The 26,399-nt window shown below is 40.7% G+C and overlaps 1 protein-coding gene and 1 long non-coding RNA gene across 18 annotated transcripts in view; one reads left to right on the forward strand and one right to left on the reverse strand.

The window, feature by feature from the left end:
* Window positions 1-26,399, reverse strand: part of mocs1 (molybdenum cofactor synthesis 1) — a 269,565-nt gene that overhangs the window by 17,680 nt on the left and 225,486 nt on the right. For 2 of the 17 annotated variants that reach the window (XR_012335344.1, XR_010544482.2), the window contains exons 12-14: window positions 8,960-9,018; window positions 8,686-8,821; window positions 8,471-8,542 (exon numbers count right to left, since the gene is read on the reverse strand). The exons of 12 other annotated variants lie outside the window; for them this stretch is intronic. The gene's annotated coding sequence lies outside the window, so the exon portion shown is untranslated. Of the gene's footprint in view, window positions 1-2,480; window positions 2,501-7,845; window positions 7,916-8,470; window positions 8,543-8,685; window positions 8,825-8,959; window positions 9,019-26,399 lie in introns of those variants that run through there. 3 more of the 17 variants (XR_012335343.1, XR_012335342.1, XM_073812500.1) reach the window with 3 other exon arrangements.
* LOC135778260 (uncharacterized) lies at window positions 11,537-16,573 on the forward strand. Its single transcript, XR_010544496.2, has 4 exons — window positions 11,537-14,039; window positions 14,782-14,821; window positions 14,948-15,095; window positions 15,813-16,573. It is a non-coding gene; the product is annotated as an uncharacterized lncRNA (long non-coding RNA).

The raw sequence follows: 26,399 nt of genomic DNA on the forward strand, positions 1-26,399 counted from the left end.
GTTTTAACGGTTAATGTTACAAAACACTGCTTAAAAAATTATGTCATTTTAACTGCGTAAAACCCCACGCGGAGCGAAGGCTGAGTCAAATCCTTGGTTTTAATGCGGTCGTTAGTACGAATTCAGTACTGTTTGATCTTACAGAAATTATAGTATAGCAAATATTATACTCTAACCCCAAACGCAAGCAAAGTTTAAAGTTTGAGGACATGACAAAGTACGCTATCAACCAGACTCGAAACACCAAGTAAGAGCCCGGAGCAAACGAAAAAACATAGGCTACATAACAGACTGCACGGTCGGCATATGAATATCTTCTTTATTTGGTTTGACATGTTTTTATGAAGAAAGACAACCATATTTAGCCTACATTTTCATGTATTTGTAATTTATATTTGATGTATATTTACATTAAAGACTGTAAAAGACAATACATGAAGTGAAAACATTAAATGAAGGTGGCGCATTAAAAACAACTAACATTCCAATAGCATATTTTCCATTAGAATTATTATTGCAGATCAAATATTCGACCATTCGTGCACATCCCTAATTTTAAACACAATAGTGTTGAAAATCTGTTATTCTGGATGTTAATCTGAACCAATGTTTTGTATGAGCATTTGTGTACAGTTTTCACAAGCTCTGAGAAAATCCGCGGGAGCGGGCGGGAGTGGACACAAATATTGCGGGCGCGGGCGGGAGTGGAACACGCAGGTTGTGGGAGCGGACGCGACTGGTCATAAATTCAGCGGGTGCGGGCGGGCGCGGGTTTAAATAAACAGTCCCGCGCAGGGCTCTATCAGAATTCGAGTAGTAGCCATATATCTCGGAACTCAGGGCAGAGCACCCGGGTAACGATAAGCCTAGCTAACAATCGTCCTGCTAAGTTAGATAACATTAGTCATTTTGCTCGAAGCATAGGCAAACTTTATGCAAGGTCTACGTTTGTGCATTACTCGGTGTTGACTCGTTCCTAAAAATACAATATAAGCGGTAGCTAATGCTAATTTAAATCAAGCAAACAAATAGTTGTTGTTTTAGCTCCAAAAAAGTTGGTTCCAAATAAGATGGTTCCTTCACGTTAAAAGTGTCCATCAGACTCGCGTGGTTGCCAGGTGTGTCTCTCATCCAAAGGACCGCGCTGTCTTCAAGATTCTGAAGGAAGTGCTTAGATTCCGATCGGCCCAGAGAAAAGCAAATGCTAAGATTTCGATTGGCCCAGAGAAATGTCAATTATAAGAATTATTCAATAATGTTTGGCAATTATAGCCCGCATGGCATTCAGATAAAGGGCAGCCTCCCGACCCCCCACCACCTCAAAAAAAAAAAAACTCTGGTTCTATGCGATTCACGTGAATGACCCAATTGACCAAGAAAACGGCGATTGTCGCCGAAAAGCGACAAGTTTGCAGGTCTGGGTGAGTGTCATCTTAAGGCCTTTGTGATGGGACTCTATGTAAAAATTTGTGCCGGTTCTGGACCGACAAAATTGAATGTTTTGCCATGAAACAGGATATGCATATGCATATGTAGTTATGGTCATAGCGCCACCAGCTGGCGATAGGAAGTGACATGTTTTACACTGATTATGCAATGTCTGATTTGTCCCAAACTTCACATAATTGCTAAGTCCTGACCTAAACACCTGTAAAAGCCAATAGTCACTTATAGTTATAGCGCCACCAGCTGTCAACAGGAAGTGACATGTTTACAGTGATTATGCAATGTCGGATTTGTCCCAAACTTCACATGATTGATAAGTGTCCTAGACCAGTGGTTCTTAACGTTATTCCTGGAGGCCCACTGCCCTGCACATTTTGTATGTCTCCCTTATTTAACACACCTCATTCAAATCATCAGCTCATTAGAAGAGCTCTCCATGAACTGAACTGAGTCTGTCAGATAAAAGAGACATACAAAATGTGCAGGGCAGTGGGCCTCCAGGAATAACGTTAAGAACCACTGTCCTAGACTGAACACAAACAGATGTCAATAGTCACTTATAATTAAGGCATTCATTTTTGTCATGTTATATTCATTTAGTTGAACAGTGGTATACACTGATTTAAAAAAAATAAACATTAATGGCATTAACCAAAACACTTACTTTGTTATATTAAGAACACTGTCATTGCTGCGGTTAAACTTGGGACGACTTCGCTTAACATTTTTCACAGCGATCAGCTGTAAAAAATTTTTGGTCCTGCTCGATTTTCGTTGACTTTGAGTAACACAATAGAACGTTTTTCATAAGATCCCCTGGGGTCAATGTGTTAGCACGAGAGAAGCTTGATGCTGTCAGGAGAACAAGTAACCATCTCCCGAGTGCCTCTTGCGTAAATTATTAGATGTTGATGGCTTACGTTGTTTTCCCAACAAAGAAAACCACCACAGGTTTATCAATGCCATTGGATTCCATGTACTCAATGCGCCACCATTGTTTGTTTACAATGCGTGGAATGGTGCGCTGTGATTTGTTGAGCGGATTTATTGCATTCTGCAAAAAAGAAGTAGTGGAGTTTAGGGATGGCCGATATGACCAAAATCTTCTATCACGATAGGATTCATTTATATCATGATAACGATATGTATCATGGTAGAGGTTTTTTATGTTTTAAAAAGGTTTTTCTGTTATTAAAATCTTTAATACCATAGAAATGTTCATAATTCTCACAAAAACCTTATACAAGCATAAAAAGAAGATAAAAACAAACTAAACTCAAGCTCTCTGAAGATAAACAGTCAATGATAAAAGAATGATAAAAATAATTATGTATGTATGTATATATTTCTTTTATTTAAGGTAGAAAAGTGATTTAGTCAAGAGCAGTGAGAGATTTTCTCTTAATGCTGTTTCATAAACATGAGTGATAGACAGGAGCCAAATTAGGTAACTTCCCCTTTAAGAGCAAAGTCGGACCCATTGTAACATGTGCATTTTCTCTTAGCTGTTCACTTTCTCTTAAGCCCTAAATGGTCGTGTTTATGAGGATACTTGCAAAGATGGAAATGACGCATGTGTTGTGACGATGTCATCAGAAAATAAATAAATATATTACTAATTTGACTTGCATTCATCTGTCATGATGCATCTGTGAAAATGTATTGTGCTCATTCTTTTGTACTAAAACATATGTCAATATGCTATGGATACGGATCAAGATGTCAACGGGTTAAGTCCACCCTTTTTTACCTATATATTGATGACGAAGTAAGTTGGCCGGAGCGGTTGTTTTGCTGTTGAGTACCTTGCGGAGCTCCTAAGACTCCCGCGGCGATTTGTTGTTTATCCGCGGTCAGAGTCTTATTAGTTTATCCAAATGGATTCGATGTCACCGCTCGTCTGAAACACGGAAAGGAATTACATTATCACCGTCGTTGTGTGTCTAGCGGATTGTCGTTGAGACGCTGCGGGGAGAGAAACCCAATACTACGAGTCAGAGTGAGAAGTTCCAAAACCCGAAGTGGACTAATGGAGCGGAACTCTACAGCTGCGTGCTAACGTACCCGAAACCATACAAAAGGTGGCGTGGACTTGAGAAAACGATTCGTGAGTACATTAATCCTGTTGCAGAGAGCATTGATTTATTTTTATATTTTGCTCACCTATTGACTGTGCGAACTATCATTTCACTGCAGAGTATTTTTTGCTCTCCATTTGACTGTGTGAACTGTTATTGCTGCAAAGCATTGTGAACTGCTTTATTGCTCTGGGCCTCATGTGTTTCATTGTGGTCATCATTTGTGATCAAACACTTTTGAATTGTAATTTTTTGTGTGTGTTTTTGTTGATGATCTGTTTTTCTTGTTTTTCTTCTAACTTCTAATGGAAAATTCTAATTCATGCTGAAACCTTTTTTGAAAATATATTGAGTTTAAAGGTTTATGTGTCTTGGATTGAATGGTTGTGTTCTATTTTGGAGTGATTAATACTGGTGATATTGCATAAGTTCAATCCTTTCTCATAAAGTTAGGGGGTTTTGTGTACGACTACACAGACACAGAATACACAAGATCCTTGTACGTTTTCTCGAACTATAATTTAATTTATGACAGTAACCCTGTCTGGCACCCCAGCAAAGAACCTAACAAAAAGTGGGGGAAAACGTTACAGAAAAGTGGCACCCCAGATGGGACTCACAAAAACTAACTTGTGAGTAGGATATACACTCAAAGCAACACTTCCTCATTCAACACTACTAAAATCCAACAATACCTCCAAACAAACAAAATGGCTGCCTCTTCAAGCAAGTCTTGCCCTGAAATGGAGGGAGTTCAAAACCAAACGCTTACTCAGTCATTTACAGAGGATCTTATTGACGTGATTTCCTCAAAGCAGGATGAACTTCTACTCTTACTAGTACATTGGAAAGATTTCAGGCTCTTTCATCTCAATATACTCTGCTGGATATGGATTTAACAGAAAGTTATGATCTCAGACCCCCATTATCTCCTTCATCTCAGCCTTCATTAGGAGCGTCTGGATTCACGGACACTCTGACATGTCAACCATTGATTGCAATGACCAGAGCACAATATCAGAATTTAAAAGACACGTTGTTCACTGAAATTGGAGAATTGAAACATGCTGTTGATACTTGTACTTTGAATGTAGATACTGCATCTGTGAAACAAACCACAGAAATTAAACAACTTATGAGTGATCAGTTTGAGTATTTCAGGAAGGAGTTTAATAACATGCTGCATTTGCGACTAAAGAATCATCATGTAGAAGTATTGAAGGATTTCAATGCTGTTATGGAACCTATGGCTAATACTCTGGGGCTCATACAAAAGGCTACAGACCAATGTACTCAACAAATGAACACCTTTATGACTCAGATAAACTCAAACAGTGATTTACAAGATGAAATTCACCAGTGCACACGACAATTTCATCAATTAGCTTCGAACATTGAAGCTCTCCAGTCATCACAACAGAGTTCAGTGAAGGCAAATGCTTCGGTGCAAACAATTACATCACCATCCCCTTCTACTGTGGTGGACACTCCAGTAGTGAACACCAGATTACAGCGACTTCATTCAACACTTCAATATGGACTGTGTGATTCTGAGCTTAATCCCACAACTGAATCGATTACCATTGCTGAAGGTAAAGGACGTTTTTTGGGTAAACAGCCCATTAAAATCCAGTTTCCCTGTTTTGGTCGAATAGAAGACTGTGATGATCCTTTGATCTTCCTTGAGAAATGTTATGATTTCCTGGCTCTCCATCCCCTTTCAGATGAAGAATTGATAGCTACCCTTAGGAATGTCCTCCATGGAACAGCTAGAGACTGGTGGGATGTGGCTCGACTTGAGACAACCACTTAGCAGGAGTTTGAGTCCAAGTTTCTGGCTGCATTCTTATCAGAAGATTATGATGATGAATTAGCCGAGAGGGTGAGAACACGTGTACAGCAGGAAGGTGAGAGCATAAGAGATTTCGCTTACATGTATCGAGCTCTATGCAAACGCTGGAAGCCACAAATTGCAGAGGATGAAGTCATTAAATTGATCTTGAAGAACATTAATCCTCAGATGGCAAGTCAACTGCGAAGTGACGGAGTTATGTCTGTTGATGGTTTAGTGCGTCTTGGACAACAGCTGGAAAAAGACAAGAAAACCAGACACAATATGAACAACGGAAAAAACCTTGGAAACCCCGACAAACCAGTCCTGCTTCTGTTCCGTTGAATAATCCAGTCACCACACCAGTACCTCAGGACACTTCCAAACCTCCCTTTTGTTGGCGGTGTAAGGGCCCTCACCCTCCAGCATCTTGTCCTCAGGGTGGACCTGGAAAGAACAAATCCTATAAAGGTCAACAAAATTCCACTCCTGTTAAAGGCAACCATGGTAATCATCCTACTGTTAGCACTGTCACTCATATGGAGTCTGTGTACTCACCTACTCATCCTTTCTCCTCATCTCTACCTCAGCAGTTGATTGTTCCAGTAAACATTGATTCTTGGCAAGGCCAAGCTTTGGTTGACACAGGATCTTCTTATACCCTGCTAAATGAGAAATTGTGGTTAACCATGGGTTATCACACCCAACAGCTCAGACCGTGGACTGAGGGTCCCATTTATCTAGCTGATGGAGGAGCACGGCAACCCTTAGGATGGGGTGAAGTGCAGCTTGCGGTACAAACCTTAAAAGTCACCTTGCCTGTTGTTCTCCTTGCACCACAGATGCTTGCTTTTCCTGTTGTTTTGGGTTTAGACTATTTGTACTTCAGTGGGATGCAATTGGACATTCAGAACAATGTCTACTGGTTTCAGTCTGACCAAAAATATAATTTTCTGAAAAATGATTCTCATTTCCATGACTGGCATAACCTGTCACCTCTGGCTCTATTTTCTGCTCTTCCCCCTGTTACCACCACTGAAGAACCCAACCAGCTCTATATAGCAAGCCAAAACACCTGTCTAGACGAAAAAGGAAAGGAACTTTTTCTAAAACAACTCAACCAGAACTCGAATGTCTGCACAGATGTGTTGGATAAAACAAGTGTTTTGACACACCGAATTTATGTCACACAAGACATTCCTATAAAACAAAAGCCTTATCAAGTTTCTCCTACAAAACAGAAGATTATCACACAACTCATTGATGAAATGCTAGTTGCTGATGTCATTGAACCTTCCTCTTCCGCATGGGCCTCTCCTGTGGTACTGATTCCCAAGAAAACTGGTGGTTACCGTTTCTGTGTGGACTTCCGGAAGCTAAATTCAGTCACTCAATCAGATGCCTATCCACTTCCTACCATTCAAGAAATTCTTGAGTCTTTGAGTGGTGCTGTCGTTTTTTCCACATTGGACCTCAACAGTGGATACTGGCAGGTTCGAATGGAAGAGGACAGTCGAGATAAAACTGCCTTCACCTGCAGTCAGGGCCTATTCCATTTTAAAGCCATGGCTTTTGGCCTAAAAAATGTACCAGCGACCTTCCAGCGATTGATAGAGAGAGTCTTAGGAGAACTACAGAGAAAGATCTGTTTTGTCTACTTGGACGACATAATCATCTATTCTCCATCAATGGAACAGCACTTTATGGACATCCAGGCTGTCTTGGATAAATTGAAAGCGGCCCACCTGACTGTTAATATGAAGAAAACACATTTCTTCCGTACTTCATTGAAGTTCCTTGGACATATTGTGACTGCTACAGGCATCAAGGCGGATCCAGAGAAAACCAGAGCAGTTCAAGAATTTCCTGTGCCAAAGAACATCAAGGAAGTCCAACGCTTTTTAGGCATGGCTGGTTGGAATCATAGGTTTGTACCACACTTTTCTTAGTTGGCTGAACCCCTGAATGCCTTAAAAAGGAAAGGTGCTAAATTCATTTGGACTTCTCAATGTCAAACTTCCTTCCAAGATCTCAAACAGCTCCTTGTGTCTCCACCTGTGTTGGGTCATCCTAATCTGAATCTGCCCTTTGTCATTTATACTGATGCAAGTGAGGTCGGCTTAGGAGCTGTCTTGGTACAGCAGACGGGACTGGGCACTGAGGAAGTTTTGGCCTTTGCAAGTCGTACCTTGAATCCGGGAGAAAGAAATTACTCCACCACGGAGCAAGAATGTTTGGCAGTCGTGTGGTCTCTCGAGAAATGGAGATACTACTTGGAAGGAAAATTCTCTACTGTTGTCACGGATCACTCTTCCTTAATGTGGGTCTTCAAAACACAGAAACCAAATACTCGTTTAATTCGATGGGCACTTCGACTCCAGGAATTTAACTTCACAGTGGAGTACAGGAAAGGAAAATATAACACAGTACCTGATGCTTTGTCTCGAGCTCCTGTGGACATTAATGAACCAAGCCTTCTGACATGTTCGACCACGCTGTCTCTGAAATCCAATGTGAAGTCTGAGAAAATGGAAGATCTGCCTATCACTGATTATGACATCTGGAAAGCACAACAAACGGATCAGGACATTCAGCATCTGTACGAACAAATCGTCGAATCAGGTGAAATTACTGTAAACTCTTCTACCAAATTTTCTATTTTGGAAGACAAAGTCTACAGAGTTGTCCAGTTTCCTCACAAAATTGTGTACCAGGTATATGTACCAGAAGCTCTCCGAACTCAACTACTCCTGTCTCTTCATGAAAACCCTCTTGCTGGACATCTTGGTAGGTTCAAAACTTTCAAGAGACTGCAAGCTTTGGTGTACTGGCCTAAATTGAACCAAGATGTTCAGGAGTTTGTCAAAAATTGTCATATTTGTCAACGTTACAAACCTGAATGTCGGCGACTACCGGGGCTCCTGCAACAAACTATCCTACAACGGCCATGGGAAATGCTAGGAGTGGATTTGATGGGTCCATTCCCCAGGAGCTCATCTGGGAATGTTTTTATGCTAGTTTTTGTGGACTACTATTCTCGCTGGATGGAGCTTTTCAGTTTACGCAAGGCTACCACTGAGACTGTCTCACAAGTGCTCATCAGAGAAATTCTTACGAGATGGGGAGTTCCAGATTACATCTTGTCTGATCGAGGATCACAGTTTGTCTCTTCCTTGTTCCAGGAACTCTGCAAAAATTGGAACATCGGACACAAAATGACAACTGCATATCATCCACAGACCAACCTCACAGAAAGGATGAATCGTACTCTCAAAACCATGGTGGCCTTGTATGTCAATGATAACCATAAACATTGGGATAAGCTGTTACCTGAGTTCAGGTTTGCCCTCAATTCTGCCGTACATGAGTCCACAGGAGTAACACCAGCGGAGTTAAACCTTCATCGCTCACTCCGAGGACACATGGATGTGCTTTTGCTGCCACGAGATGTTTCTCCTGATGACTCCTACTATGACAAATTGACAGAACTAAATCAAATGAAGGAGTATGTTGAAAAGAAGCTACATTCAAAAAACGCAATTATGACAAAAAACGTAGAGAACTTGTGTTTGAGGAGAAAGACAGAGTCTGGATGCGCACTCACCCTTATTCCAAGGCAGAGAAGTTTTTTTCAGCAAAAATTGCTCCAAAATGGCAAGGACCCTACAGGATAATTCAAAAGTTAGGTCCTCTGAACTATGAAATTGTCCTGGAAGACACTGGAGAGGACTTAAGAGTGGTAAACGTAGCCAGGCTCAAACCATGCTTTCCCACTGCACAGGAACTGGAACAACGACAATTAGTCGAAATCTTTAAGGAAGATAGCGATGAGGAAGAGTTTCTTGGATTCACTGAGAAAGACTTTGAAGAGGAATGAATTAATGCCTTACCTTAAGGGCCGGCTTTTCATAAGGAGGGGGGAGTGTGACGATGTCATCAGAAAATAAATAAATATATTACCAATTTGACTTGCATTCATCTGTCATGATGCATCTGTGAAAATGTATTGTGCTCATTCTTTTGTACTAAAACATATGTCAATATGCTATGGATACGGATCAAGATGTCAACGGGTTAAGTCCAGCCTTTTTTACCTATATATTGATGACGAGGTAAGATTGCCGGAGCGGTTGTTTTGCTGTTGAGTACCTCGCGGAGCTCCTAAGACTCCCGCGGCGATTTGTTGTTTATCCGCGGTCAGAGTCTTATTAGTTTATCCAAATGGATTCGATGTCACCGCTCGTCTGAAACACGGAAAGGAATTACATTATCACCGTCGTTGTGTGTCTAGCAGATTGTCGTTGAGACGCTGCGGGGAGAGAAACCCAACACTACGAGTCAGAGTGAGTAGTTCCAAAACCCGAAGTGGACTAATGGAGCGGAACTCTACAGCTGCGTGCTAACGTACCCGAAACCATACAAAAGGTGGCGTGGACTTGAGAAAACGATTCGTGAGTACATTAATCCTGTTGCAGAGAGCATTGATTTATTTTTATATTTTGCTCACCTATTGACTGTGCGAACTATCATTTCACTGCAGAGTATTTTTTGCTCTCCATTTGACTGTGTGAACTGTTATTGCTGCAAAGCATTGTGAACTGCTTTATTGCTCTGGGCCTCATGTGTTTCATTGTGGTCATCATTTGTGATCAAACACTTTTGAATTGTAATTTTTTGTGTGTGTTTGTTGTTGATGATCTGTTTTTCTTGTTTTTCTTCTAACTTCTAATGGAAAATTCTAATTCATGCTGAAACCTTTTTTGAAAATATATTGAGTTTAAAGGTTTATGTGTCTTGGATTGAATGGTTGTGTTCTATTTTGGAGTGATTAATACTGGTGATATTGCATAAGTTCAATCCTTTCTCATAAAGTTAGGGGGTTTTGTGTACGACTACACAGACACAGAATACACAAGATCCTTGTACGTTTTCTCGAACTATAATTTAATTTATGACAGTAACCCTGTCTGGCACCCCAGCAAAGAACCTAACAAAAAGTGGGGGAAAACGTTACAGTGTGTATGTAAGGCTAATAAAGCGGGACAAATGCTCACGAGCTTAATGAGCAGCGGTTGCGCGACTTGCGCTCTCCTGACAGACAGAAAAAGAGCAGCAGTTGCGCGTCTTGCACGCTCCTCACACACAGAAAGAGCACACGCATATAGATCTGTTGTTTGTTTCAATGGCTTTAAATAACTTGTTTTAAAACTGCGGTGCTTAAATACATGTACAAACGTTATGTTCTCGTGACCACGCACACAAGAGCGTGACATGGGCGCGTAACCCCGATAGAGACGATAGTCCAAAATCTCTACCGGTTGACAAATTTCTACCGGTTAGTCATATATACCGGTTTATCACCCACCCCTAGTGGCGTTTATTTTGTTTTGGGAGAAAAGGGAGAAAAGATGACAGAATAACACGGAGGATATTGGATTTTACTATTGTATTTAAGAATTTACTTTTAAATACTGACCTGATATAATACTGATTTTGGCAGTAACTAAATTTTTTTTAAAACAGCGTTTATCGCGCTTTGGAACCAAACTCTACATGTTTGCAATGATTATGCAATGTCGGATTGGTCGCAAACTTAACATGATTGATAAGAGTCCTGTACTGAACACATGTACATGCCAAAAGTCACTTATGGTTATAGTGCCACCAGCTGGCAACAGGAAGTGACATGTTTTACACTAATTACGCCTTGTCCGATCTGTTCCAAACTTAACATGATTGATAAGTGTCCTGTACCGAACGAATCTGCATGTCAATAGTCACTTATGTTATAGCGCCACCAGCTGGCAACAGGAAGTGACATGTTTTACACTGATTACGCAATGTCTGATTTGTCCCAAACTTCACATGATTCATAAAAGTCCTGACCTAAACACATCTACATGCTAGTAATCACATATAGTCATAGCGCCACTAGCTGGCAACAGGAAGTGACATTTTTCACTGATTATTTAATGTCCAATCTACCCCACACATAATTAATCTTGCACTGAACACATCTACATGACAATATTTAGTTACAGTCATAGCGCCACCAGCTGAAAACAGGAACTGACACTGTCCATACACTGTAAAAATTCATTCTGCAGGCTTGTAGATTTGATGAAATTGAATATGTAAACTTTATTTAATAAAATTAATTTCATGTAGTTTGGTAATTTTTTGTGTTAAAATTCTTTAAAAATGACTGGAATAAAAACAACTTATTGTTTTTGTGAAGGATTTAGCTATTCTTATTGTGTATCTGCGAATGTAGCAAATACTGAATAAATCCAACGTAATACAAATGAGCTGTTTTAAATTAAAAACCATTTCAGGTTGATACAGGTAGTGAGTGCTGAGCAGACGGATTTAGGAAATATTTCTGTTATTGTGCCGAAATTCAAAGTTTTGAAAGCATTTCAGTCGAGAATGTATGTTTTTTAAACAAGAATCTGCAGTAGGTTCATAAAGATATGGCCTATTTAAACATTTCCTTCGAGTTTTTGGCGATGGGAGCTCCAGATAATCAGCGGGAGCTCCGCGCTTATATATACCGGACAACGGCGCCTCACCTCGGCCAGTCTTGCTGAAATTCACCGCTGGCTGTGACGTCAATGTAGTGTTTAAACTGTGGATAAAATTCATTTCGGGTAAATTTAACGGGCAATCTTTGGTCTTATAAGTCTATAAGCAGTGTTTCTTTGTATAATTTGTTTGTAATTTGTAAATATTAATTACAATAAGGATTAATATGAACTGGGTTTGGACGTAACTTCAGCTTTAGGACCTTAGGAGGTCGCATATCTAGGGTGCATTCGTCATCAAGACTGTCTTATTTCAGAATATTAACAAGTTGACTTTTATTCTTAGTTAATCGTAAATTGTTGTAATATGCGTATGACTTGCGAATGTAATACTTAGTTAACTACCAGGCTTAATGGCGTATGCAGTCTGCATGTGACCTCCGCAGTCGGCACCCTTCGGATTCAGAAACGGCCTGCGATTGGTGGTCCAGCTGTAACTCATTTTGAGTGACAGAAAAACTGACCAATCATACTGTTCCTCTGAATGGGTGGGTTCTCTTATCACGAACTTTCATAGATATGTATGTATCTATTATGACAAATTCTGCTCGCTCGCTCGGTTCGTGTTTTAAAGATAAATGTGACTTTACTGCGGTCTTTTTCGGTTTATTTAGTTTTGTGTTAATTATATCCACAAAGTATTCGAATAAATTGGTAATGTAAACCTATTCTCCGCTGTAAATTAACGCCCTGTGTTGAATTTTCCTGCGGAAACATGAACCATTGCTGACTGAATTGTTTGACAAAGGCCTCTTTTACTGGAGTTTTCTGCTGCCCACCGAAACGGGGAAATATAACATTATTCATTTAATTCCACAAAACGTGAGTAAGATATTAAATGTATAAGTTATCTTTTTAAAATGTTTAAGCTTTCTACATAATGTAAACTGAACATTTATTATTATTATTATTATTATTAATTTCGCGACCTATTATCTAAATTGTGTGTTCATGAAGGCCTGTAGTGCAGTTTCCTGCAGGCAACGTGAAACATTGCTGAGGGAGAACTTTAATCACAACAAAAGGTGAGGAATATTATTAAATAAATATATTGTACATATTATATTGTGTATATAGTGTATGTGTTTGTATATACACATGTGAGTAACTTGGTTAACAAATAAATATGTGACTGTATCCTATTGTGTTATTTGTATTTTCCAATGAGAATTTATTAACAGTTTTCGATATTACTGCACATTTCAAACATTCATAATTAGCCACAAACTCAGATGAACTCCATTGCACATATCTTCCAGTTTTCTTTAAAACATTTTAATATACAAGTTTAATGTGTGGATTATTTCAATATTCAAGCTGTATGAATTTATAAAGGTTTTAAGACATAATTGCTGTTTAATGTTGCAGGATAGTGAAGAAGAGGTGGGACTTGGGCAGCTTGTGATGGCTGTAATTGTAAAGAATGGATCTTCTAGGAGTGGAAGCCCAATGGATGCTGGAATTGTTATCGAGGCCTTAAAGATGTTCCCAGGGCATGCTTTATCCTCCTTGGATTGGATTGGATCTATGCATTGAATCTCCAGTATCCCTGGCATCTTTTCAGGTGTTTCAGAAACTTTTCTTGGAGCTGGATTCTTCAAAGTTTATAAACTGATTACAGTACATTAAGTCTAAACTGCTGTCTGATTTTCTAGGTGTGAATCAATGTAACAGAAGACAAACATGGAACCTTTCGTCGGGAAATGTGGACGGTTTTCTTTAAAGACTGTACACTGAAAAAAATGGACTTGGTGGGTCTTTGAATTTAAATAAAATAAACATGTATATGCAACACAAAATATTTATATTCCTTGTGTAAACATAATTTAATTGATTAGGATGAAAATGTTTTGTTTGAATGTAAAATGAACAAATTATTCTCACATTGATTAAAATTGATTGAATTGAATACTTAAAGCAATAAAATTGAGTTTGCACACAAAATGGCACCTCCTGAGCAGAAGGTGGCAGTAACGCTCAATAAAAAGGACGTCAATCGCCATAAAAGAAGAATAAACATCGTTTGTTTTGGGCGCCAAAATGAAGACTCAGCAGCAGTCAGTCAGAAGAACTCTCTCAGACGGACACCACGTTATTAAAGTAAGTTCTATTATTTATTTATGTTCACTTGATACCTGATACATCTTCACTAGATAGACAGTTTTTTTTACAATATGTAGCCATTGCAATGACTTGTAGTAAAAATGAGTTTGGAGGATGTTGGTGGAGTAAGTTAACGTTACAGTCAGTCAGTAAGTGTAAGGCTCATAAAGAAAAACAGCGTTTTAAAAATGTCCGCTGTATAACGTTATTTCACGTTTGGTAGTTTTATCCGAGTTGAAAACTGACAGATTTGAGTTGACTTTTGAGGCACTTTTTACTCAGTTGTTCTATGGAAACGGTTCAGGACAAATAAAACGCTAACCAAACGTTATTCTGTCCAGAGTAACGTTATCCATGTAAGTAATTTACCAGATGATATCAATTGACTACATTAATAATGACATTGCGTATGAAACAAACTGTCTGCTTAATCAGATGAACAGACCCGCGTCAGTTATTCGTGTCTTCACTACGCCACGAGCAACACTTGATTCAATTAGAAAAAGCTTTTTTTAAATGCCTCGCGTGACGTCTGGTATATTAACTGAAAAAATTGCTTTGAAGTGCCACACCTTAAAGCTGACGTTTTCAGAAGAGCACCTTGTTTTAAGATCTCATTTTGTCCAAAATTGCGTCCTATGACAGATATAATACTTATTTCATTGTTGCTCTGTGTATGTGTGACCTTAATCATTTGAGGTTGTGTGTTGATTTCACCTCTGAATATTTCCTCTTATAGGTCCATCATCCTTGCATGCGCTACACACTCAAAAGCATTGGTAAGTAATTCCTATCACTGTTTTACTGCTGTTAGGAGCGAAATCTTATTTTTGTAACTAATATACATGTATTATTCTTTGACTCGCAGTACTCAAATATACAATGGTTGGTTAATTTGTTTTCAGATAAATGCTGAATTTAAAAGAATCACTACTGTCTAATGTTCCTGCGTGTCACCTGGACCTCCAATCCAAAAACCTGACGAAACTCTTCTATCAGAAAGGAGGACAGCTAGCAAAAAGACTTCAAACAATGAATGATCAAATGACAGAAGTAAGTAATATAGATTCATAGACATAAAAATGTGTAAACATTGTTGGAAGTACAGAAAATGTAGTATGTTTTAGTTACATCTTTTGGCACACGGGTCATTAAAACACCTGGGAAGATTTAAAGGGGTAGTTCACCCAAAAATAAAAATTCTCATCACTTACTCCCTATCATGTTGTTACAAACCTTTATAAATGTCTTTGTTCTGATGAACACTAAGGAAGATATTTTGAGGAATGTTTGTTCCCAAACCAATCATAAGCCCCATTCACTTCCATAGTGGGGAAATATAATACTATGGAAGTGATTGGGGCTCATGAACAGTTTGGTTGCAAACATTCCTCAAAATAAATGTCTTCCTTCGTGTTCATCAGAACAAAGACATTTATACAGGTTTATAACAACATGACAGTGAGAAAATGAGATAATTCACTTTTGCTGTGATTGTCAGGTATGGTAGCACACACTCGAAATGTGGCCTCTTTATTTAACTCATTCCAGTCTAGTAAACGCGCACACACACCTGGAGCAGTGGACAGTGCAGCTGCCTTGCTTTGTAACCCATATATTTGTAACCAATTGTAATATGCTGTGGCAATGCACATGGGTCTGTATACTTACATTTATATTTGTTTGCATTGTACTAATTTCCAATGACACTTTTATTGTAACAGTAACTTTTTTTCTGTTTCTTTAACTACATTTGTCTGTTTTGTACAGGGCATGGATGAAGTCAGCAACAGTGTGGTCATTTGAAGACACCACTGTTGGGATTTGTGCTCTCAAACAACATGCTTCTTGTGATGAAGAAGAGGATCTTTGTATAGTCCTGGAAGGCATGAAGGTGTTGCAACATCGTGCCATGTTGTTTGAGCTGATGTATGCCTTAAACCTGAGCTATCCTGATCTCTGCTTTATTTTTGAAGAAATCCAAAAGATTTTAATGGAACTGCATTGAGCGTAACTTTAACGAACAGTTTCTTTCAGTGAAAGGATCAGAAAGACTGTGCTGCTCATTTATGTTCTTTTTATTTATCTGTTTTAAGTGTTTTTCTTATTAAAACATTAACCGTTTGCTGCTCAGAGTTGATTTTGGAAATGGTTGTTGTATTTTGTTTTTGTTGAATCTTTGATTATCAGTTTATACAAATGCTGTAGCTCTGACTTTCTGAAGGATTGATATTTTCCAGTTTGTAAATCCATTTAAAAAATAATAGTACTTACTGTTTTGCATGTCTCTTTGGAATGCAGTGTTTGTGCTTTAGCACTTCTAAATCTACTGTGATAGTAACTATTTTAAACATTTGGGTCAGTTTTACAGATGAGGCTTTTTCTAGTCCCAGACTTTTGCAATGCCTTAATTTGAAAACATATTGCACTGACATATCTTGACATATATCAGTGCCATTGTTTTGTCTCAAGATGTACTCCAGTGTTGTTTTTGTAAGGTAGGTTTGTTTGTAAACTTTTTTTGTAAAAAATATCCTTATATAACGCTTAGGTTACTCACGTAACCCCGGTTCCCTGAAATAACGGGAACGAAGCATTGCGTCAGTTAGCTGACGCTATGGGGGGGAAACTCCTGTTTACTCCGTGACTGAAGCCTATTGGTTAACGTCTGTACAAAGTACAGACCAATGACATTTGAACCCGCGCGCGGGAGGAACGCGTCCCTATATAAGTGCGGTTCAATCGTCAGGAGCTCATTATTATTCGACTGAAGCGCGCAGCCGAATAACACTCGCTGCGTAGACGTTTGTAGCACGGCAAGAGACGCAATGCTTCGTTCCCGTTATTTCAGGGAACCGGGGTTACGTGAGTAACCTAAGCGTTCCCTTTCAATACGGTTCACTTCGCATTGCGTCAGTTAGCTGACGCTATGGGGGAACGTAATCCCATCACGCCGTGCATACACAACGTACTGAAGTGCCTTACCGGAGAGACACTGCGTGTGGCCCTATACCCGGCATATTCACAGCTTAAAAAGCAAATGTGTAAGCACCATATAAATTGTTGACGCGCACACGGTGGGGTTTTAAACGCACCGGGGGCACATAACATAGCACAAGACGGCGAGGTACCGAGCGCGCCGCGGCTGTGCGAGATAAGTAAATTCAGAGTCACGTTGGTGAGCTCGCTGAGCGCACCGTGGTGTACACATAAAACGCATGAGCGTGCATGATTGAGCCGAGAGAACCTGCGCTCGTAGGGCAGGGACGTCTAAGCTGTACAATCTGACAACGTAGACGGCGAAGACCAGCCGGCCGCGTAGCAGATATCAAATATAGATATAGATAGGCTACCCCTGTAGACCAAGTTCATGAAGAAGCCAAACTCGCAGAGAGTGGGCTCTATATAGGACATAGCTCATAGAGGGGCGTGAGCCAGTGCGATGGTTTCAACAATCCATCTAAATAACCACTGTTAGCAACAGACATACGTAGTGAGTGATCTGCGAAGCTCACGAACGGCCGATCTGACTATAATATGCGGCAGAACGGTTCGTAGCGTGGGATTATACAGATACCACAATAGTGTGAACCCAGGTGCACCCTCGAGCGCATCGGGATGCATATAGGTAGTATTATAGTGCACAGATCGGTGAGCTTTCCAAGCGCGCCGTAAATGTGTATTGACTATAAATTGCACGGGCACAGGTGAACACTTGAATACATCGTGAATGCATATAGATGAATCAGAGTGTTATAATGCACAGGCCGGCAAGATTCTCGAGCGCGCCGTCATGTGTTCTGATAATAAATTGTGCGCACACGGGTGAACTCTTCAGTGCACCGTGAATGCGTATAGATAAATCAGTGCACAGAACGCGCCGTGAATGTGTACAAATATGATTGATGAACGTAACGGTGGGCACCCAACGCACCGTGAACGTACACAGATGAACAACAATGTATGTGTCACAAATCATAACACAGCTGTGTATACAGGTGAGCTTTCCCAAGCGCATCTTATTGTATACCAAAATGTTATAGCGTGTACATGTGAGCTTCTCTAAGCGCACGGTGGACGCATATAATTAAAAACCATATCGTGCATACAGGTGAGCTAATGGGCGCACCTTTAATGCAACAAACCTCAGTAGTGCGAAGCAGGGATGTCGAAGCTGTAAACTGACAACGTGGACGGCGGGGACCAGCCGGCCGTGTCACAATTGTCAAATGAGAAACCTCTAAGACCATGCCCATGCTCTAAGACAAGTGAGCATAATTGTCACGGGAGGTGATAACGTCAACGATCCATAAATAGCCTGTATTGACAGGTGCTTGAGTGATCTGTGACGCAGATGAACAGCTGATCGTCTGATGTACGTCAGACGTATGTGTCATCCAGGACCTTGGACAGTTCCAGAGCGCTGTGTCTCGGGCACCGTCCGCATCTGAGAAATGACAGGCTTATGAACAAAGTGAATGGCCAGCCGTAAAAGCATGGTTCGCTGTTACCGCCGCCGTCCGCATCTGAGAGATGACAGGCTTGTGAATGAAATGAATGGTCGGTCGTAAAAGCGTGGTTCGCTGTTATCACGGCCACATAGATATAGGTAGGGGAGAGAGCCGCCGTGCCTCTGTAGTGAGGAGAAAAGTGTTCCACCCACGATTCGCGGGGGGTATTGACTTTCAAATGTCACTAGACAGAATGGATCAGACTTTGCATAAGGACGCCTCGTGAAAGGGGTCCTAGCAGCTTGTGTCAATGTGTCATAAGGCACGTAATGTAGGTCGTGTCCCACGGATGCCATCTCCGCACGCCCATCGTAATGGGTTAATATTGGTAGTTTAAGCATGAGATGCGTATCACTCTAATTGAACATAGCTTATAAAGCGATGCAATGAGTTTATAAAGGAGATGACTCGTCAGCTTGTTCAGGGGGCGAGATCTCAGTCTGGTTCGGTAAATAATGAAACCACCGTAGATTGCCCGACCGCATTATCACAATAACACGGTCGAGAGTGCTGCAGTGCTAAATCATCCTCTTAATGTACCGTATTCACAGTACAAGGTGATTTATATGAGACAAACGGCGTTCCACGCGCCGAAGGCTGATTGCCGTCGTAAAGCGTGTTCAACCCACAGCAAATGCTGGGCTAGCTCGTAATGACAGCACTTCATGCAGCAGTGTGTAACTTAAGCAAGCTTCCCGGCCGTCAGCTCGGGGCGGGACCTTTGCTTAGTCAAACTGAAGTGGACTTATGAACAGAATGCCACGATATTCAGCTTTCTGAGGCTCGTTAGAGGGGTACGTGCGCCCGTCTTAACCCTCTGGGGTCTAAGGGGTTTTTAGGGCCCTTGGGAAGTTTTGACATGCACTGACATTTGTGCTTTTTTCAGTTGCTTAAAAACATATTAATGGCAAAAGTCTCATAACACTGTGTTCATCACAAACTGGGCTACAATATCATATAATCAACATGTATGTACATGTTTGTATTTTTGAGAAAAAAATGTTTATGCGTGGTTTTTGAAAAAGCAAAATTTTTAAGTCACTGATATAACTCCACAAAACTCATTCTAAACATGTTTTCCCAAGACTTTCCAAACTGGATCTAGTAGTCTAGAGTTTTTTCTTCAAAATGATGTGAAAATCATATGGCCTACTCAATCACATAAAGCAAGATATTGATTTACAATTTCTAAGACACTTTTGATTGGGAAAGGCTGTATGCATGGAGGCAGGAAAGCTCCTGAATAATCAGTGATTGACAGCTGAGAGACAAAAGAGTTGAATAATGAGCCACTAATGAGCCTTGTGTGGATGTTCAACAGGAATAACTTTCTCTGTAGTAAAACCATGATAAGGTTTACTTTTCAATATAATGTAAATACACACACACACACATTATATATATTTATATATATTTCTATTGAAATATTTTCTATTAATTTCACAAGTATAAGTTACCTTTTAAAAACCATAGTAGCTTAATCATGGTAAAGATACTGTTTGGCCATCTTAACATGAACACACTTCAACCCAGGGTTAGTGTTTGGTTGGCCAGCGAGAGGTTTACTTCTGTGCAGTAAAAAGCTCAAAAGAACAACTGCCTATCGTTGTCTGGACTCTTATTTGTGTATTTGTAATCGTTATAGTAGAAACACAACAAGGGACACGCGTGGTAAACGTATCAATGTTTGTTTACAGCCGCCGCCATTACCTCACGTGTTGATCATGAAAGCAGTGAATGTGTGCACACGCGAGTGATCCTGTGTTTAATAAACTTGCTGTGCGGAGATATGCGCTTAGACGCAACTAAATAAGGATTGTACTGTTTGGAATCGCGCATTATATAAGAATACCAAAAAGCGCGTCGAGTTTCCTGACTCGCGTGTTTGTGTATGTGTGTTCCAATCGCGTGAACTGTTTGACGGAAGAACAAAGAAAACACTCGCGTCTGGAGATACTGACACACATACGCAAGGAAATAAGGATTTATGTCATGTTTGGTGCAATCGGATGGAACAACAAGGAATGGAGAGACTGGATTGTGGATTGCATATCCATTGACTGCAGGAGGCACGAGTCATGCATATGGATGTTTCTGCTCATTCACTTCAATGGCGCGGGGGTGTGGCGATCCGATCTCATTACAGATAATGAGGTAACTGGCGAAATACGGTACTTCTCCTCCTTCTCATACAGTTTACACCGAATGACAATATCTGTTTTCAATTTCACTTATATCATTTAAAAGGAGACATTCCAAGCATTATGTAGACATTTATCTTTTGTTTCTACACCAAGTATTCGTTAAGTTACAGTTTATTTTTCTGACGCGTTTCTGAAAGGACTTCACTGAGGGAGAGAGAACAGAACGTGCATCATGTTTATTTTCTTAATTTTGCGAAAAGCACAACATTCTGTTTTTATTGGGAGTGGACAGAAAAAAACTAGACACTTTAACGTTTGAAATGATGTATAAATCATATCTGTATGTCAAAAATCAGCAGAGTAATTTAAGTCTCTTTGCGGAGTGATTGAAAAATAAAGAGTTTGCGGCGCTCGCGCCACCGTCGACCCCAGAGTGTTAAACGAGATGCCGCGCGCGTCTGACTGTGCGCGCGCTTTAAGCTTTGAAACTTATTGTGGCGGGTAGCAAGCTCACTTGAGGTTGATATTACCCTTAATATCTCCGAGTATTGGAGCGGAGGTGTGAGCGTCTTCGGATCCGCTAATATAAATCAGCTATATGGCCGAAAAACGTCATAAACCGCTTGGCTGTAAGCCTTTGAGTGGCCGTCCGGAGAGGGCGCGATTCAAACGCTTGGAGCCATGCAAAAGTCTGAGGCTGTCCTTCCTCTAGGAAGAGAGAATAACAGCCGTAAGACCGTGCTCGTTTGCGCCATCAGCATCGTAGCGGAGAAACTGAGGTGGGCTGCGAGCGAATTTGGCGGAAAGGTGTTAGAGACACCGTACAGTCGTGGGGTGTCAATACACAGTATATGGCCAAACCGGGGTTTTTTCGGCTAGCGTCGATAGAATTATGGACAGCGGGCCGTGTGTGCGTATTACTGATTGCTTGTCAGTAAAGCGATAAAGTGTTTAGAGACACCGTACAACCGTGGGTGTCAATACACAGTATAGTAAGCACGGAAATTACTCTTTTTAGAGGAATTAAATACCGTTCGCCACTATAGTGAGGTCGCATAGCCGACAGTATTACACAGTATGTTTGGATTAACAGCACACAGAAAACATTTCAGGGCAGTCCAGCCGAGGCGCGACATAACCCCTTTTTCCCAGACAGTTTCGTTCTCTGTTGATGCAGCTATGCTGCGGAGACCAGAGCTCAGCCGTTCAGGTGCACAAGCCTCAGTAGTGACGGTGACCGAACGGCTCACGGAGCAGGGTAGTATGTCTAGGTAGTTTAATGTCAGACTGAACCCATCGCAGAGAGGAAGTCTGCCGCGAGGCCCGCGGTTTTGCCGTTTATTAAAAGGGCAGAAAAACCGGGTATATATATATAAGAATGTACCAATATTCAGCGCACTGATATAGGACGGGACTGAATAAAGGGAGGTATTCGGGCCTCAGTATATTATAAACAAATTCGTTCTGCCTCTGATTCCGTCTAAACCAGAGAGAAATTACCAGGCAGACGAAAAATGAGCTATCTGAAGTAAGATCGGCTCAGGCCAGTAAAGCTCTATAATAAGTGTTTTAGCGCTCCAATAGAGGCGTGTCCGCCTTATCGAGCAGACGAATGAGATCGTGCCGCTCCAGGAGGGGAGGGGCATGAAGCTCTCTTATAATGAGTGTTCTTGGTGCTCCAATAGCGGCGAATTGGCCCTATCGAGCAGACGAATGAGATCGCGCCGCTCCAGGAGGGGAGGGGCATGAAGCTCTGTAATCGTTGAACACTGGACAGCTGCATTTAGAGGCAGCGAGCCGTAATACCGCGTGCTAGCTAAGCCGTTAAGAGACCTCACCACTGTGGGGAAAGGAGCGAGGGACTCCGCGAGCGTGGAGCACGAGTGGCTGTGCTATGACAGAGACAGTGGGCAGACCGCCCGTGTTTGCTTGTCGTATGCATTTATCCAGGTCTACGGTTCCCCGCTTGTTCATCTCAACAAGAGAGGAACGGCAGAGGGGAGCAGCAACACAGACAGAACAGCCATGCGTCGTGACGGTATCACCCGATGCACTCGGGGGATTAATATATGTGCCAGAGATCTCGCCACTGAATGTGAGAGGAGCGAAGGGACTCTGTAAGCATGAACGGTTGCGGTGTGACAGAACACAGGGGGGGTTAGTCCGTGTGTGCTTGTCTATGCATCCATCTAGTCTCATGGCTCGCCGTGTGTTCATCCCGGCGAGAGAGGAACAGCAGGGGGAGCACGAAACATGGATAAGACAACCAAAGCATAAGCGCGGTCCCGGCGTGGGAGGTGCCAGACCGGTAACGCGCTCGGAGGAAATTCATAGCAGAGAGGCTCACCGAGCCGCTGTGCTGGACGCTATTACAACAGCGCCTGCTCTTTTAGCTTATAGCTTTATATTAAAAATATTGATCTTACCGGGCGGCCGCAGGGGAGACCTCGTCAGGCGTGTGTCCGCTGCACAGGGCTCGTACCACGGCAAGCGAAGGCTATCTTCGGTTCTCGGCCGGAAAGCGGCAGGGGAAGACGCTAGACCTGGACTCTGCTATCTTCGGTTCTCAGCCGGAAAACGGCAGGGGAAGACGCTAGGCCTGGACTCCGCTGCAGGGCTTTTGTCAACGGCGAGGTAAGGCTTCTTCTTTTTCTTCGGAGCAGCGAGAGGTTCGCGCTGAAGGAGAAAATAATGAGCTCCTGACGACTGAACCGCACTTATATAGGGACGCGTTCCTCCCGCGCGCGGGTTCAAACGTCATTGGTCTGTACTTTGTACAGACGTTAACCAATAGGCTTCAGTCACGGAGTAAACAGGAGTTTCCCCCCCATAGCGTCAGCTAACTGACGCAATGCGAAGTGAACCGTATTGAAAGGGAACTAGGGCCTAGTCATGGATTAATCTACAACCTGTTTGGGAAATTGCCCCTTTGTATGTACTGCATGTGCTGATTGTTGTAATAGTTATTGACTGTTGTTGAATTAATGTGTAGTGATTTAAATGAATTGATGATCTGAAAGCAGTGGTTTGCCTCAATATCACTAAACTTTTGTTTAAAACTCTTTGCTTTTTATGCCAATGCAAATGTATTTTGTATTTAAAAAAGAAATAAATAACATTTGGATAATTATGGATGATTATTCTGGTTCCAGAAACATAATGAAATTGCTTTAGAGTTACATAATCCCATAATATAAGCATTAAAAAAGCATGTTGGAATTACAGATGAAAATCTAGTCCCCTTACATAATAAAATTACTTAAACATTACAAAATAAATGTGTTATAGTAAAGAGAAATAGCACTTTGAGTCAACATATTTATATTAGACTACTTGAAACAATTAAAATGTTTTGGTCTGACACATAAAAATTAAATGAGGAAAATTATGTTGGTTTAACACAATCGGATTATGTGGGACCGATGTACACATTAAAATTACGTAAATTGAAAGGATTTTTTTTTTCAGTGTAAAATACTTTTTGAAGTTTACACTGTTACAAATACAGCATTAAAAATGAGATGCTTTCATGTTCTTTTGACTGCAATAAAATAAGAATTGATTAATCTTTGTCTGTCTTTCTAAAATCAGATATAATACTCATTATTACTAATAGTAATATTAATGGATACATTTTAACTCATGATGTTAAATTAAAATAGTATAATTGAATAGTATTTATTGTATAGTGCTAGGTCTTTGTCCTGTATACCCAATATTTTGTTTAAATTTAAGCTAATTTCTAATTGCAAATTGTAGTTAACCTTTTTGAATGGGTTACTATTAAGGTGTTTATGGAGTGATTCTAACTAAATTTTTATTTGTTGAATTTAATTAATGATATTGCTTGTAATCTGTTGCCACACTTTTATTGAGTAGATATGGCATAATATTTTTTATTGTATAGTGCTAGATCTTTGTCTAGTATACCCAATATTTTTGTTTAAATTTTAATAAATTTTTTAATTGCAAATTGCAGTTTGTCTTTTTGAATATGTTAATATTAAGGAGTTTATAGAGTAAATCTAAATCAATTTTGATTTGTTGAATGTAATTAATGATATTTCTTGTAATCTGTTGCCACAATTTTATTGAGTAGATGGGGCATATTATTTTTTACAGTGTATGCAATGTCTGCCTCTATTTAAAAGATTGATAAGAGTCCTGGACTGAACACATCAATATGGTAATATTCAGTTGCAGTCATAGCGTCACCTACTGGCATCATGAACAGGCATGTTTTACATTAGCTTAAACATACAGGGCCCTATTTTAACGATCTGAAACGCAAGTGCGAAGCGCAACGCGCAAGTGAGTTTGTGGGCGGATCTTGGGCGCTGTTGCTATTTTCCCGGCATGAGAAATAACTCATGCGCCGGGCGCAAATCAATAAGGGGTTGGTCTGAAGTAGGTTCATTATTCATAGGTGTGGTTTGGGCGTAACGTCAAATAAACCAATCAGAACGCTATCCAACATTCCCTTTAAACGCAAGGGCGCAAGTTCCATGGCGGGTTGCTATTATTATAACGGATTTACCAGGCACACGCCAGGAGCGGTTCACAGCCGAGGAGACCGACGTTCTTGTAAATCCCAATTTTGCCAGCATAAATCGGGCACGCCGTGTAACGGGAGGTGGATCTGCCTACACATGACCTGACGCCAGCAGAGGACATCGCTGCATCCACCCTCAACCCTGAAAGGGTTTGGGGGCTTTGAAATCGGACCCAAGAAACGCAAGCAAGGTCCAACCCCAAAGTACTCTTACAAATCAAGTTCATATACATTAAGGTTTCTTATGAAAACATTTTAACTATTATTTACATAAAATAAACGTAATACAGCCACACAACAAAGTTATGAAAATATTTTTCTCGTTATTTGCATGAGAATAAATAAAAACTATCACCACAATGCTCACCACTATGATTCCCCTTATCTCGTGTATTAATATTTTTAAGTGTAGCAATTTATGATTTGCAAAAATAACTGTTGCATCTGTGTAGATTAGATGCAAAGTGTATGCGCGTTGTGCACGCTATACATTATGGTCAAGCATGGCGCGCCCTTAAAATAGCATAATGAACCACGCGCAACGCGCCACTGACTTTAGACTAGTTTTTTTTTGTTAGTAGCGCAATTGTTTTTTGAAACTGCAAAATAGCATAAGAGATGGTTTGCGCCGCAACACGCCTCCTTTTTGCGCTGAACCGCCCAGGGAGCGCAAGTTCATTCCCTAGTTTGCTGACGTGCATCTGTGGAGGGAAAAACCCCGCTGTGCGCCGGCGCAAAATACGAATGATACATGCGTCACTGACAAAGTCAATTGCGCTGGGTGCAAGATAGAGCCCACAGTGTTCAATCTGTGCTCTAATTAATGTTTACTAAGACTCTAGGACTAAGAGCATTTATGTACATTATTAAGTATTAGTTATTGCGCCTCCAGCTGCAAAATAACATTGCCCTATTCCTCCTATATTTACCCAGTTAAATGCATATCTCCCACTGTTCACTGCTTTGCTAAGTCCATCGGCTGGCGGTGGCCATCGGGTGCGAGGGCCCTTTCATTGCTGCTTGCAGCTTTAATCTTTCATTTGTATTTTGTTTCTTGAGTCACACATCACAGTCAAAGTTATTTGAATATTTTGTATGCCTAATAAATTATGTATCTGGTAATGTGGTAACTTCAACAATTTTAGGCATC

This window comes from Paramisgurnus dabryanus, chromosome 17 (assembly GCF_030506205.2).
Source record: "Paramisgurnus dabryanus chromosome 17, PD_genome_1.1, whole genome shotgun sequence".
Taxonomy (NCBI): Eukaryota; Metazoa; Chordata; class Actinopteri; order Cypriniformes; family Cobitidae; genus Paramisgurnus; species Paramisgurnus dabryanus.